This window comes from Gnatocerus cornutus, chromosome 7 (assembly GCF_029298725.1).
Source record: "Gnatocerus cornutus isolate USDA-ARS CGAHR chromosome 7, icGnaCorn1.1, whole genome shotgun sequence".
NCBI lineage: Eukaryota > Metazoa > Arthropoda > Insecta > Coleoptera > Tenebrionidae > Gnatocerus > Gnatocerus cornutus.
The window spans coordinates 11,285,530-11,300,811 of NC_142239.1; positions in this window are offsets into that span (position 1 = coordinate 11,285,530).

A 15,282-nucleotide genomic window follows, 5' to 3' on the forward strand; every position below is an offset into this window, starting at 1 on the left:
TTTTGCCCTCGCCTTCTTTCTGGCCTCGGCTAGCGCCTCGGCCATTAAAAAAAGGCTCGGTCAAAAAAGAACCACTTTTTGGCCTTGGTACACAAATAGCTATTATAAGGTTGATTTTTAGTGTAAACCTCCATTTTATTGTTCCTAACAAAATGTCAAAAGTACCCAGATATAGGTGTGCTGCTAAAAAAGTTACGCGGTGGTAAATGTCAAAGAAAACAAATATTTGCAAATATCTTGTTACTGAGGATTCCAATGGCAAAAATACTTATTATAAAAATTGTACCTTATCAACTTTGCCACAAAAAAGATCTCGTAATATTTTTGTAAAAGTTACCATTTTTGAGATATAAAAGTATTTTTCGAAATTTCAAGAATTTGATTATTTAGTGCATAACTTAGTGCATTTTTTTAGATTGATAAAATGGTAGTTACAACTATATTTTTATTTAAACACATTGGATAGTTAAGTTTAATTTTTTGGACACTATGTGGTAATTGCCGAGATTCTTCTAGCCCAAATCCGATGAAAATAACGCGTAAGTGTGAGATGTCACATCTATAAAATGAGTCATTAAATAAATTAAATTAAACAATAAAACAATAATTTAAAAAAAAATGTAAGAACAAAAAGTAAAAACTTATTAAACTTCTCGTATGTTTAACCAAAAAATTAAAAGCGCAACTTATTCTACGTTTTATTTTGAACAAGATAAAAAAAACATTTTTATGCGACGTAAACTAAAGATGGAATTTTTAGACCTCAAAAGCGGCCTAAAATTAAGTTTTTTCTGGCCGCAAACATTTTTGCCCGATTTATGGTAGCGCCATCTATCCATAGTTTTGCATATTACATCAAAATACCGACATTACCTCCAATTTTATAATTATTTGGAGAAAATCAAAATGAAAAACTGCTGTAAAGTGCAACAAAGACGTGTTAAATTATTGAAAATAAAGTAGTGCTGCTGCAACATCAAAAAGCACATCAAACCTAATTCGTACAATTGTGAAGCTACACATGCCGAAACTGCAAATGTAAATAAAAAAAAGAACTTCTGAAGGATTCATAAATATATACAATTATTCATTTGTTATAAATGATTAAACCAATAAATCATAAATAAAAATTAATTAACTTGTAAATTTAATGATGTCGCCTAAAAAATTTTGTGTGTATCACGGCGAAAAAATGTCATTTTGCACTCGCCTCGGCCATTAAAAAAAGGCTCGGCCAAAAATTAAACACTTTTTGGCCTTGCTACACAAATAACTATTTTTTAATCAAGATGCCTCCTGATTCTGAATCTGCAAACCGTTTTGCAAATTGTAAAGTTATGAAACATTCTGACTGTTTCCAAAAGTCAAATCAATAAATAATAAATTAAATGGCCCTGCAAAAATCCTGTAAAGTTGGAGTCACTGAAAATAATTATTAATTCAAGCGATTCAACTTTTCGGTTTTGATTTGCAAACGAAATTTTCTATCCACGTTCGTTTTTGCAATGTTGATAAAGTAAAAAATGCATGACTAACAAAACATTGAGTTTTTATTAGCAATTGTGCGTCTATTCATAACGAAAACAATTTGTTGGAAATAACTGACGCGTTTTGTAGTGTGAAAACATGGACATAGATCATTAGGTAAGCGGGAGCGAGAAAAATGAAAACATTAATGCTTCGAAAATGATGAAATTAGCAGTGGTAAATAATAATAAATTTGAATCGGATCGTGCTCGCGATGATTTATGAATATTAGGGTAATTATGTGATGTGTTTTGTAAATGTTTGAGGCCGACAGATCATTTATTGTTATCCGGGCCGGGAAAAAATATGAAGAAATATGGCGTGTTTTTAGAGTCTAGGCGGAGCCCTAGGTCAAACATAATTACCGACTTTGCTGTCAGTGTGAAAAATTTTGTTGGTTTCGAATGTGCAAATATGAGAAGAGGAATGGAACCTTTGTTGACAATGCGACCACGAGGGAAGGGGTGAAACCGTCCGAATCAAACCGCGTTAATTGCTTGTATTGTGATATTAGAGCCACCCCAGTTCGTCCTCGAGCTGTGATAATAATGGCGTAAAACCAGTGCATGTCTGGAGCAATTTAAAGTTGGCTTTTAACAAAGTTGTTGGATTTAGTCATTATAAATTTAGGGAGAGGTCCTGAAAACTTAATGCATATATTCCCATTAACAGGATGTAAGGGCGCAGCGGAGTGCCAACGACATGCCATATTATAGCAGACCTTAGGCCCACCTGAGAGCACTATGTCATATTATCCTAACTACATATACAGAGTTTTCTTCGTACTACGAAATTTTCACAAGACGATCGAATGCGACGGCTAATTTTCTTTTCGTGTCTATGGTTTTTGTCATTTCCCATAATTTCCTTTTCGCAATTTCGTAATTTCCTAATTTTCGCTGTAATTATGTTCTGACGGGCTTCGTTGCGGATTTTCTTTCGACAAAACCGTGCAAAATTATCACGATTCGCAGGTTTATACCCCATTAAAAGTCAAGAACATTTCAAATTATAGACGTTCTTTGCCGCACTTTTCAAGAACTACTATAAATTATTTTAAGAATGTTTCACGAAAACTTCGCATATTATATTCACTTTAAGATTTAGCTCCAAAAATGTAATAAACTACACTCGTGTTTGAACATTTGCAGCGATCGAATATGCAAAGCAATAAATCGGACTTAAGTCCTTTTATAATAATTATGTCTCTTTATCTCTACCTTTCTCTGCACTCTTTCCATAAAATAATCATTTCTAAATCGGTCACGAACTTTATTCCTTTACGACACAACATTACTTCTCTATGGCAGGAATAAAGCGAAATAATGGCGAACTAGAGCCATCCTCGATCCAATTCAAAAACATATGCGGCCATTCGTCCATAAATTTTTCAAATAGTCCACAAGCAAATTGCCGGAAATTGCGTTTTGTTTGGAAAATAATTGTACTTATCAGTTGGTAGTTTTTCTCTAATGCACACAAAGAAACTCGAGGAAAGTGGAGAAACATGCAATGTAGCGATTTTCGAGCGAGAGCTTTGTTTTTGCCAAGTGCTTAATTAGAATTAGATTGGTTGAAATAATAACGAAAATGTAAGGAGAATGAAGACATCGCAACTTTAGTTTTACGTTTTTAAATTAGTAAAGAGGAGCTCACATTTTGATGTAAAATTCCAAACGCCCATTTACCTATTCTGCAACTTTAATCCGCTTGGGTTATGGCTAATAAAAGTCATTTTAACAGTGAGAAAACATGCACTAGTGCGCTCTTCCGGAGAAAAATTCGAGAAAGGAAACTTTTGTGTTTTACGGTATGCTTTTAAGGGAATTCTGTTCGGAAGATAACGCCCGAATTAAAAACAGCACAAATTTAATAAAATATAAAATCGCTGTTAACTCTATTATTTGTAAGCGCACGGTAAAAATTCGGGCAGTTTTAGATCCTGCGTGAAATTCTGCGTAAAATGAGTACAAATAACTTAACTTTACTCCAAAAATAAATAAAATCTATCATTCTTGTGCTGATCGGTTTTGTTTTGTTTTTTTTTGCGACTATGCAAGTTGGGCAGCCTGTTCCCCGGTATGCTAATTATGGCTACAATGCCTGTAGTGTTTGGTAATAATTTATTAACCCCAAAACTACAAGATCACAATTTCCGAGTTCGAAACTCTGTTACTTCTGGCTAGTGGTTGCTCTAATTTGCAAGAAGCACATATTCAACCCCGATCTTTTCCGCAAGTTTGCACAAGCAAAATCCCTCTTTTCAGAAAAAATAAATAAGAGTGGCAATAATAGCGAGAGGTGTCGATATTGGGGCCCACAAGGACCGAATATTAAAGCATAGCAAGTGGTGTCGAGATCCCGGTCTGTTTATATTGGCTGTGAAATATTTCTCTCAATTCACATATCCACCCCATGATCATCCCTCGATTTTATATGTCTTTTTCAGGGCGCGAGGATAATATAGCGTAAGCAGGCGCAATTTTTTTATGAAGAGATTTTACTATATTGGCTGTAAGGATTTTAATTAAGGAGACGAATCGTGGTATTAAATTTTTAATAAAAGAGAACAAATAGAGGGAGGAAGTGAAGGCGAGAATTGGGACAATCGAGACGGGTGCTAAACAATGTTGACGGCAAATAAATTTAGGGGTTGTATTTATCGATAATACAACAGACAAAATTTCTGAAAATCTATAAAGTTCACCGCGCAGCACTTTCCAAAATCCGGAAAGTTTTAATTGAGAAAATTTCAACAAAAATCGCATCTTTAATAATTAATTCGGAATTTTGTAGCGTTTAAAACATACCACTTTCTGATAAGTTTCATCGAATTGTTTTTGCTCTTTTTCCGAGGTTAACTTATTGATCACAAAGCTAATTATCCTCCTCGGATTACTCTTAAAAATCTCGGCGGCTTTTAACGTGGAACGACTTTAAGTCTTGGATTTATTTCTTGGCACGTAATTCTGCAGACATATTTATTTAACGAGAAGAGATTTAAAGCAGCATCGAACATATATTTTGCATTATAGTAACTAGCGGCGCTCCCGGTGATTTAGCGTACTAAAAACTCTCCGGTTCACGTCATTCGAAAAGAAGCCCCGCTTAACAACCCCCTTTGTTTAACAAGCCCGCGAGGGATGGCAAAAAGTGCAAAATGAAAGATTCGCAGTGGGGTGAAATGCAAGGCGCATCCACCATTTTTGAAAAAATCTCCCATTATTTTCCGACATAAGATATGCGAGCTCGTTCCTTTGAAACGGGTGAAACAAGAGTATTTTCCTCCATCGACTCTGAAATGTGTTTATTGACATTGAAAAATACCTTTTTCGGCTTTCAATATCAGTACTCGCGCATTATTTTCTCTTCATCTTTTATTTCCTTCGTTTCCGAGCTCTTCTTTCTGTTTGCGTAACTACCAACCTTAAACTTTCTTAATCCTCAATTTGGGATAAAAATCGCCAAAAAGTTTTGTTCATAGCCTCACACTAAAGCGTGAATTTATTCGATTCGACAAAGTAGTTTTCAACTTGGAATCGACGTACACTAATTTCACAATTCTCAAGCGGAAAGCGTACGTTCGTGAAGGAGGAAGGAAAAAGGAAAGGAAAAGGGCAGCTGAGACGAAATGAGGTCTGTGTATTTGTAAACAATTAATTCCCAAGCAAGGGAATCGATTTTCTGAAGCAAATTAGATGGAGATAGAGCGAATAGTAAAAATAAATTGGATGTTTACAATTAAAACGAACCACGTCGATATTTTATGCTGTTTTTTTCGATTCGTTGAATTAATAAAAGAAGAAAGACCGGGGGATGTTTTATCGCTCCCGCGATAATCTCCGACACTTCCTCTCGATTTTTCCCAACGAAATCTAAACGAATTTAGATATAGGAGCCGTCCAATAAATCATCGATCGGCATATGCTTAACGCATAAATAAAAACGAGATAAATCGCCCGGAACAGGTGTCATTATTCCCGGAAACAGATTCCCATAAAACCACCCCCTCGAAAAAAATATTAATACAGTAATGAGCACGCGAAACAAGTCCCGTTCGCCCCAGAAGCAAACAATTTAATTTGTCGAATGAGACGTCATGTCTCTGGAAAATACAAAGTAAATCGTCTTAGCGAGCGGAGGGCACAAACGAAAAAAAGGAATTATTCTTGTATAGAGTGGAAACGTGCCATCTTTATGTAGCCCCTACACAAAAAATTTAACATCCATTTCATTAAAATTTGAAAATCATTATTCTCTGGAGTCGGGTGGAGAGTGTCGCGACGCTCTGCTCCCGGACGAATGCCGGAATGGAACCGGTAAGAGGTAAATTATTCATGGACATGCTGCTACTTTCAAAATTCCAGCACGCATTACACGACAATCCCATTCTGTTCTTGCGTTTTTATGTGCGATGCAAATGCGATCACGGACGAACAAATCATTTAATTCGCTAGGATCGCCAGAAGGCACGCGTGTTATGATTGGGAGGGAGAAGTGCCAATGAGGACGAAGAAACACACAATTTAGGCTCCATCAACTACAAAAACTATCATAAAAAATGCCAGTCTAGTGATGTTGGAGTAGAGAAGTTTTTCTTTCAATTACAACTCCCTCCGAGTTCCACACTGCGTTTTACATTGTTTACTTTTTCTTTGTTATTCGTCAAACAAGTCAACTTAAAACGTTTCAAAACCACTCTCGACATATTTATTCTGTTAGTCGCGAGTCGGTCGGAACTCGAAGAATCAATAGCGTACTTCTGTGTACATAATATTTACTGCATCCAATTAGTTTAGCGGTCAATTTAATGAGATTCTGAGAGGTTTCTAGACTTCAAGAAGATTCCCGGACAATTCCGAAATCTAAAATGGGAGAATCCCAAGAAATATAAAAAAATAATTGCGGAATCCTTACAAATCCTGGAGTTGCTAGAGAAGCTTAGAAATTTTTTCTGCATTTTCAATAACATAAAAAAAATATTTTCTAGTTTCTCCCTTTTTCTAGTTTACTTGAGATTGTTTTATTTTAGTTTTTATTTAAATTATTTACTTTCGAATTCGCAATTTTTAATATGTCAAATATGAAATAGTCATTTTTGTAAATTCAAGTTATCCAATTATTATTTACTACATACAATTAGTTTAGTGGTCAAATTTAATAAGATTCTGGAAGTTTGACGAAGCTTTCTAAAATTCTTGAAGAAGTTCCCGAAAAATTCCTGAATCTAAAATGGGGGAATCCTAAGAAATCCCAAAAAATAATTACGGAATCCATGCAAATCCTAGAGTTGCTAGAGAAGCTCAAATTTTTTTTTACACTTTTAATAATAAAAAAAAAATATTATGTTCCCCGTTTCTCTAGTTCACTTGAGATTGTTTTATTTTAATTTTTATTAATTATTTATATTAAAATTCGTATTTTTTAATATACCAAATGTAAAATTGTCATTTTTAGAAATCCCAAAAAATAATTGCGGAATCCTTGCAAATCCTGGAGGTGTTAAAAAAGCTCAGAAAATTTTTCTACACTTTAAATAATAAAAAAAAAGATTTTCCAATTTCTCAGTTTTACTAGTTCACTTAAGATTGTTTTATTTTAATTTTTATAATAATTATTTACCATCAAATTCGCTTTTCTTAATATGCGAAATTTAAAATGGTCATTTTTTTGTGAATTCAAGTCATTCAATTATTATTTACTACATCCAATTAGTTTAGTGGTTAAATTTAAAAAAAATTTGAGAGTTTAAACGGAGCTTTTTTAAATTCTAGAAAAATCCCGGAAAATTTCCGAATCTACAATAGGAAAATCCTATGAAATCCCAAAAAATTATTGCGGAATCCTTGCAAATCCTGGAGTTGCTAGAGAAGCTCAGAAAATTTTTCTACACTTTTAATAATAAAAAAAAAAGATTTTGATAATATTTCCGTTTTTCAAGTTCACTTGAGATTGTTTTATTTGAATAATTTTATTAAATTATTTACCTTCGAATTCGCAGTTTTTAATATGCCAAATGTGAAATGGTCATTTTTATGAATTCAAGTTATCCTAATTATTATTTACTGCATCCAATTAGTTTAGTGATCAAATTTAATGAGATTCTAGGAGTTAGACAAAGCTTTCTAAAATTCTAGAAGAAATTCCCGAAAAATTCCCGAATCTAAAATGGAAGAAGCCTTAGAAATCCCATAAAATAATTGCGAAATCCTTGCAAATCTTAAAGTTGCTAGAGAACCTCTGAAAATTTTTCTACACTTTTAATAATGAAAAAAAAAAAAGATTTTCTAGCTCCTTCGTTTTTAAATTTACTTGAGTTAGTTTTATTTTAATTTTTATTTAAATTATTCATCTTCAAATTCGGATTTTTTAATATGCCAAGTATGAAATGGTTATTTTTGAAAATTGAAGTTATCCAATTATTATTTACTGCATCCAATTAGGTAAGTGGTCAAATTTAATGAGCTTCTGAGAGTTAGACAGAACTTTCTAGAATTCTAGAAGAGATTTCCGAAAAATTCCCGAATGTTAAATGGGAAAACTCTAAGAAGTCCCAAAAAATAATTGCAGAATCCTTGCAAATCCTGGAGTTGCTAAAGAAACTTCAAAATTTGAAAGAAAAAGATTTAAAATTAAAAAAAAAAGATTTTTTAAGTTCTCCATTTTTCTAGTTCACTTGAGATTGTTTAATTTTAATTTTTATTAAATTATTTATATTCAAGTTCGTAATTTTTAATATGCCAAATGTAAAATTCTCATTTTTAGAAATCCCAAAAATTAATTGCGGAATCCTTGCAAATCCTGTAGTTGCTAAAGAAGCTCATAAAATGTTTCTACACTTTTAATAATAAAAAAAAAGATTTTCTAGTCTCTCAATTTTTCTAGTTCACTTGAGATTGGTTTATTTGATTTTTTTATTAAATTATTTACCTTCACATTCGTATTTTTTAATATACCAAATGTGAAATTGTCAATTCTGTAAATTCAAGTTATCAAAATTATATTTCTTGTGGTGGTGAAAGCGTGTAATGGCGTTCACAACTCAAACAGGAAAATGTAAAAATAGTATAAATTTGTCAAAACCCGCGCCTGAAAAATTCTGGAAATTGTATTTACTCCGTTCAACCTCATATGTTCATCACAGAAACTCGGGCCGAAATCGGCAACATAAAGAATCGAAATGAGTCTTGATTTTCCTTTTATGTCTTTCTTCATATGTTCTATGCCAGAATATCGCAGAATAGCGGAATATAAATAATTTAATCTCGAGCGGAAATGAGAAAACCTTGTTCGTTTTATATTTGTATTGTGCTGTCAATCTTCTTAGTAGTATTGTGAAGAAATAACCACCAAAGACATCTTACTAAAACGTGAAAAATCTCCTTGGAATTCGCTAATTTCGTGACAAATGAACAAAGTCTGAGGAAATTTCCGGAATGTTTCATCCCGAGTTTTGACAGTTACCATCATTCTGCCGGTCCAATTAAAATCGTAAAGTGTTAGAAATCTAATTGGGGGATATATTACTGTATTCCGGAGTTGGTGGAGTGTTTTGAGAGGGCATTTGTTGTGTGTCAACAGTTTTGTTGGATGATATGTGCACTATCCCCTCTGGACCGTAGAACGGTTTGTTTGATCGGTTTGGGCTCTTCTCTCTGGATTTACATCGATTCCAGGAGTCCGCCCCTCATTTATCATCGATATTCTGGGGCTCTTTTGCTCGCCGTAATTATTTTCGTGGAGATGACGGGACAGTTTATTAACGGATCCGCCTCTGCTCAACCCCGGATAATTTACAGAGGTGGCTTTAAAATCTGTTTCTTTTCACTTAATTATTTTTGCCCACTTTTCGAGTTTGTCCATCTCGGCGATTTGTCGCCGAATATTAGCATGAAAGTTTCGCGAGGGTTTTGCTCGTAATCGAAACGGGAGTGGAGGCAGTTAAGTCTAAGTAAGTTGATTTCGTAGCGATATCGTTCTCCGGAATGCCCGGACCGACCGAGCGAATCCGGTTATCTATCAGGATGATTGCTCCCTCTAACTGGCTATCACCCAACAAAAATTTACGAACGATGTCGGATCTTTCGCGTCGCCGCTCCGGTAAATAATCTCCCGTCTTTTTAACCTTAGATTTTTGATTGACGCTCGACAAACGCGAGAGATCCATCACTGTAATGAACGCTCACAACAATATGGACGACACGGAAATTGGGGCCGCTTAATGGGGGCGAAAAACACAGAGCAAATAGAAAAGCGACGTGTGGTTCCCACGGGACGACTGTAATTATGTGAAATCAATTCCAGACGCTTGATGCACGACGTAGACAACTTCCGAGGAGGTATTCTGCGGATGCTTTTTTATTGCCGATGCTGCTATTCATGTCAAATCGAAGTTTCGCTATACTGTATTGAGCTGTTTCGGATCTATAGATATGTTCGGTGCAGAGTTGACGTTTTTTACTCTTATCGGAGCTGCGGGCTCCGAAAAATGAGACTTTTTCTTTCCTTTCAGAGCGGTTCTTAATTATTACCAATTGAACGAACGTCCAACTATGAAAAATCGCGTCTGTTCAACAGAGAGCGCGAGTTACAAATTCCGTCTGATGCTAATTTCGCTTGTGATTATATAATACAAGATAAGCGTCATCCGGGATTTATGAGTCCAATAAGTTTCCCTGACAATGCACCTGGATGTCGTCTCCCGATAAATCCCGAATTAGTTTCTCGAAAAGCATCGATTTTTGGAGTGTTAAGTGCCCCCCGTCGCTCTCGCCACATTTCATTTAATCAGAAAGAACGAGCATCGAGGGTGTTAAAGAAGCGCAGTCTATTACCGTTGAAAAAGTGGGTGTGAAATGTTCTGGTTGCGGCCCTGTGCGAGTAGCTTTCGCGCGTGGTCCCGGGACCCATAAATAACTTTAATTTCCCTTTAATTGGCAAACTTCTTGGAGTTTTCCCCGGTTTTATAATAAAATAGTGTGTTTTGTCGCGAGATTTGAATAAAATCGGGGACTTCCAGGCGATCCCTCTCTTAAATTAAAATCGCGATGTCGATCGATTTTTGTCGTCCCAGAGACGGGCTTTGCTGGCTTATCTGTTATCGAAGTGAATATCCCTGTCCTTATGAATAAAAATGAGCGTATCATAAATAGAGATATTCCTCGTTTGGCGACGAGAAATATGAAGTGTGCGGTTGTGTGCTGAATAAATTATTCTAGTAAATTCGTTGATTTATCGGTCGAAAAACTAAAAACTTGGCGAAGACGGCGATTATCGCCGCCGCGACGGCCAGGGGTGAATAATACGACGAAACACGTGTTTTAACCCGGCGCCTCCACCATTTCAGCCGCGAGTTTATTTACGCAAATTCGCGATCGCAATGCTCCACGGAAAATAAGAAAAGTTTTTATTTGTTCTTTAAACAACATTTTAAGGTAGTATTAGAGTTTCTCGGCCAGAACCCTCCGGCGTACTTTTCCAATCGTTCAATTCGCCTTCTCCTCGAGATTAAAATCGTTCGTATTACAACTCGTCGATAAATCTCTAAATCAAAACAGTTTAAAGGATTCATGGGATGCCGCCGCCGCGTTCTTCGCACCATGGCAACTTGCCAACATTAAGAAATTTATGATATGGTTTTTCGAATTTATAATGACAGGATTACTGTTTTATGAACTCGTCAGTGCAAGGAAAAAGCGACGATACCGCTGTTTATTTACCGGGAAATTTGTAACTAAATTAAGTCAGTAGCACTGTTTGATTTGTCGGTTGAGTGACAACATCAACCAACTACCAATAAAAGCTTTTATCTGACAAATTCCGCATGTTTGTTTTCATTGATAACCGGTTTAAACGTCAACTTGCTAAATCTAGCGTGGAAAAATCATTGCGAGTACAATGGAGAAAGCAATTTTATTGTTCGTCTGTTCTTCATTAAATCTTGCGCATATCCTGGTCAAAATAACACCGAGCAATATAAATTTAAAAACCGCCCCTGAATTAAAGTTTCCGATTGAAATTCGGAGCTCTGTAGTTTTAAAAGCCGCGTCGATATCCGCCCTGTCTCAAACACGGGAATTTATATTGAAAAAGTTTACTGTAATGTTGATGAGAATTAAGATTAAATCCGTTTGAGCATCGATTCCCTCATCTCAGGTGACGCATTTCTGCACGTCCGAAATTAAAATCTCACTCTTCGGTTATCTAAATAAACGTTCCATTAGAGGCCGCGTCGCCCCTCTGCCTTCGCTTAGTGTAACAGCCGCTTAAGTCTTCATTTGCATCACAAAAAGCCCATGTAATGATTTTATTCCAGCTACCTCATTATTACATATCAGGTTGGCGCACGGGCTTAATTAATTGCTCCCAGATATGTGATTTCCCGAAATTGGACGTTTTTGACAGTTTATGTCGTACCTGGGACATTTTACGATCCTCCCAGGTCTAATTAAGGGAATAAGACTTCTTTTCGACAGGGTTTGTGGGCGCAATCATAAACTGCGGTCCTTTACAAGGATTCGGGTTAATGAATGCCTTCACTGTTTTAAGCGACAGGAGGTGACGAAATTAACGTCACGGTCGGGGAGGTTAATAGATTTGTTTCAGGATTTTAGCTGCGATTTAACAGCGCCAAAATCAAATTAAAATTTGTCGTAATCTGGGATTCAAACTGCAGAAAACGCGTGGCGGAAATTATGTCGCACATTCCTAAAAATCTCCCCAAATCTCATTGTATTAAAAATACGAATTTTAGTAAAAAAAGTTGAAAATATTTGGTTCGTCCTAAAATGAAATTTTTGAAAATCTCTATTTCTTGTTCTAAAATTTTGCAATTTGGCACAACTAATGAACGCTTTAAAAGTAGTAACCTCCCCAAATTTCAATGTCATAACTTAAAAATTAACAAAAATATGATTTTTAATTAAAAAACATTGAAACTATTTGGTTCGTCCCAAAATAAAAATTTCTAAAATCTCTATTTCTTGTTCTAAAATTATATTTTTTAGCACAACTAATAAACACTTCAAAAGTAATAAGTATGTTAATAAAAGTGTCATTAACATAACTTAAAAACTACCAAAAATACGAATTTTTTAAAAAAAAGGTTGAAATATTTGGTTGGTCCTAAAATAAAAATAGTTAAAATCTCTATTTCTTGTTCTAAAATTTTGTACTTCAGCACAGGTAATAGACACATTAGAAATAGTAACCTCCCTAAATTTCATTGTTATAACTTAAAAACTAACAAAAATAGGATTTTTTATAAAACAAAGTTGAAAATATTTGGTTCGTTCTAAAATCAAATTTTCTAAAATGCCTATTTTTTGTTCTAAAATTTTGCACTTTAGCACAGTTAATGGACACTTAAGAAATAGTAACCTGCCAAAATTTCATTGTCATAACTTAAAAACTAACAAAAATACGATTTTTTATCAAAAAAAGTTGAAAATATTTGGTTGGTCCTAAAATAAAAATTTCTAGAATCTCTATTTTTTTTTTCTAAAATCTTGCACTTAAGCACAGTTAATGATTGCACTTTAATCTTGCACTTTAAAAATAGTAACTTTCCCAAATTTTATTGTCATAACTTAAAAACTAACAAAAATACAAAGTTTTATAAAAAAAAAGTTGAAAATATTTGGATGGTTCTAAAATGAATTTTTCTAAAATTTCTATTTCTTGATCTAAAATTTTGCAATTTGGCACAACTAATGAACGCCTTAAAAATAATAACCTCCTCAAATTTCAATGTCATAACTTAAAAATTAACAAAAATATGATTTTTAATTAAAAAACATTGAAAATATTTGGTTCGTCCTAAAATAAAATTTTCTAAAATTTCGATTTCCTGTTCTAAAATTTTGCAATTCGACACACCTAATAAATACTTTAGAAATAGTATTCTCCCCAAATTTTATTGTCATAATTTAAAAAATAACAAAAATATGAATTTTAATAAAAAAGCTTGAAAATATTTAGTTCATCCTAAAATGAAATTTTCTAAAATCTCTATTTTTTGTTCAAATATTTTGCAATTCGGCACAACTAATAAACGTTTTAGAAGTACTAACCTCCTTAAATTTCAATATCATAACTTAAAAACCAACAAAAATACAAATTTTAATATTTTTTTTTAAATATTTGCTTCGTCCTAAAATAAAATTTTCTAAAATCTCGATTTTTTAATCTAAAATTTTGCGGTCCTTCACAAGGATTTGGGTTAATAAATGCCTTCACTGTTATAAGCGACAGGAGGTGAAAAAATTAACGTCACGTTCGGGGAGTTTAATAGATTTGTTTGAGGATTAAAGCTGCGATTTAACAGCACCAAAATCAAATTAAAATTTGTCATAATCCGGGATTCAACTATTATGCGCCACATTCCTAAAAATTGTCTTGATCTGTCATTTATTCGAGGTTTAAACGTCAAGCTTCAGTGAATTGATCACTTCATATTAGTGTTGACGTGACATTTCTGAAACGTCAAAAATGATAAATAGCAGTGCTACCAACCCATCACAGTTATACAAATCTAACTAGATGCATAATTGTAGGTAATTGTAGCGTCAGGTTCAATTTTCGTGGTGTCTGCGCTTACATCATAAAAATAATGAACGTATGACGGAATAAAAATCCTCAGTGCTTGACAAAGTCCTATATTTAGCACGTTATAACTCCTCTAACGTGTTCTGTCGTCATGAATTCCAAATCAGATACGTTGGCAAATATGTACTTTTACAAAATGGGGTTGCTGAGTGTGTAATAATTCCTGTTAGTGTTTTAATTGTCAGTCGCAACTCCCCCACTCGTTCCGAAATCCGTCGTAATGAAAAAAATCTCTCAAGAAATAATTAAAAGGGCGTTTTTGTCGGTCGAGTCACGCAATAAGGTGTCCGTCCGTCAATAAGTCTAAGGGATGTTCTCTTCGTCGTCGAGATTCCCCGTCACGTCCATGCAGGAGGTGATAGAGCTTCTGACATGAGTTATAGCTCGACTCCAGCAGCTCTGCCACTTGCAGACATGCATCATCCGACTAAGGGTTAATATCTGAACGTGGCCCTTACCCCTTGCCGCACCCTGTCGACAACATCGGCTACAACAACAAAAAACCACCCCTCATTTGCTCGACTTTTTGCACTATCTTCCCCTCCAAAACGACACGAAAATTGCTGTAACTTCATTACGCACTTAAAAAATCGATAGAGTACTTGAGCGAGGGTTAATTATTCTTATTACTGTCGAAAAAGTGTCATTTCCGATATGATTTAGTGCGGAGGGTGGCGTGTTGCGCTTTTACCATCAATTCGCTTGTTATGTGCGAATATTGACGGGATATTTGGGATTCATGAGGGCGGGTTTTGCATTGTCATCAGTTCATCATTTATTGTTAAAAAATTAGACTAAATGGATTGAGCGGACGTGTGAATAGCATGAGGGCTTTTATCGACGAGGGAAAACCAAGAAAAAGGAGGATATTAAACGGAGTAACTGACAGAGGCAAAAATAATCACAAGATTTTCCCACATCATGAAGATTGAAGAGTTTCAAAACACGAAATGCGCTTCTATCGCTATTAATAAACGAAATGTGCGCCCCCTTGAAACATTTGTTTTGGTTTATAAAGCGTCCTCTTTGTGGTCCTCATTTTGAAAGTTTTAGGCCGGCAAAATGCAAATTATACACCAGGCTGGAGCCAATTATGGCCGTTTGTTGCGTAATTCTGAAGCGTTAGCCTGCGAACAATGTAATTATAAG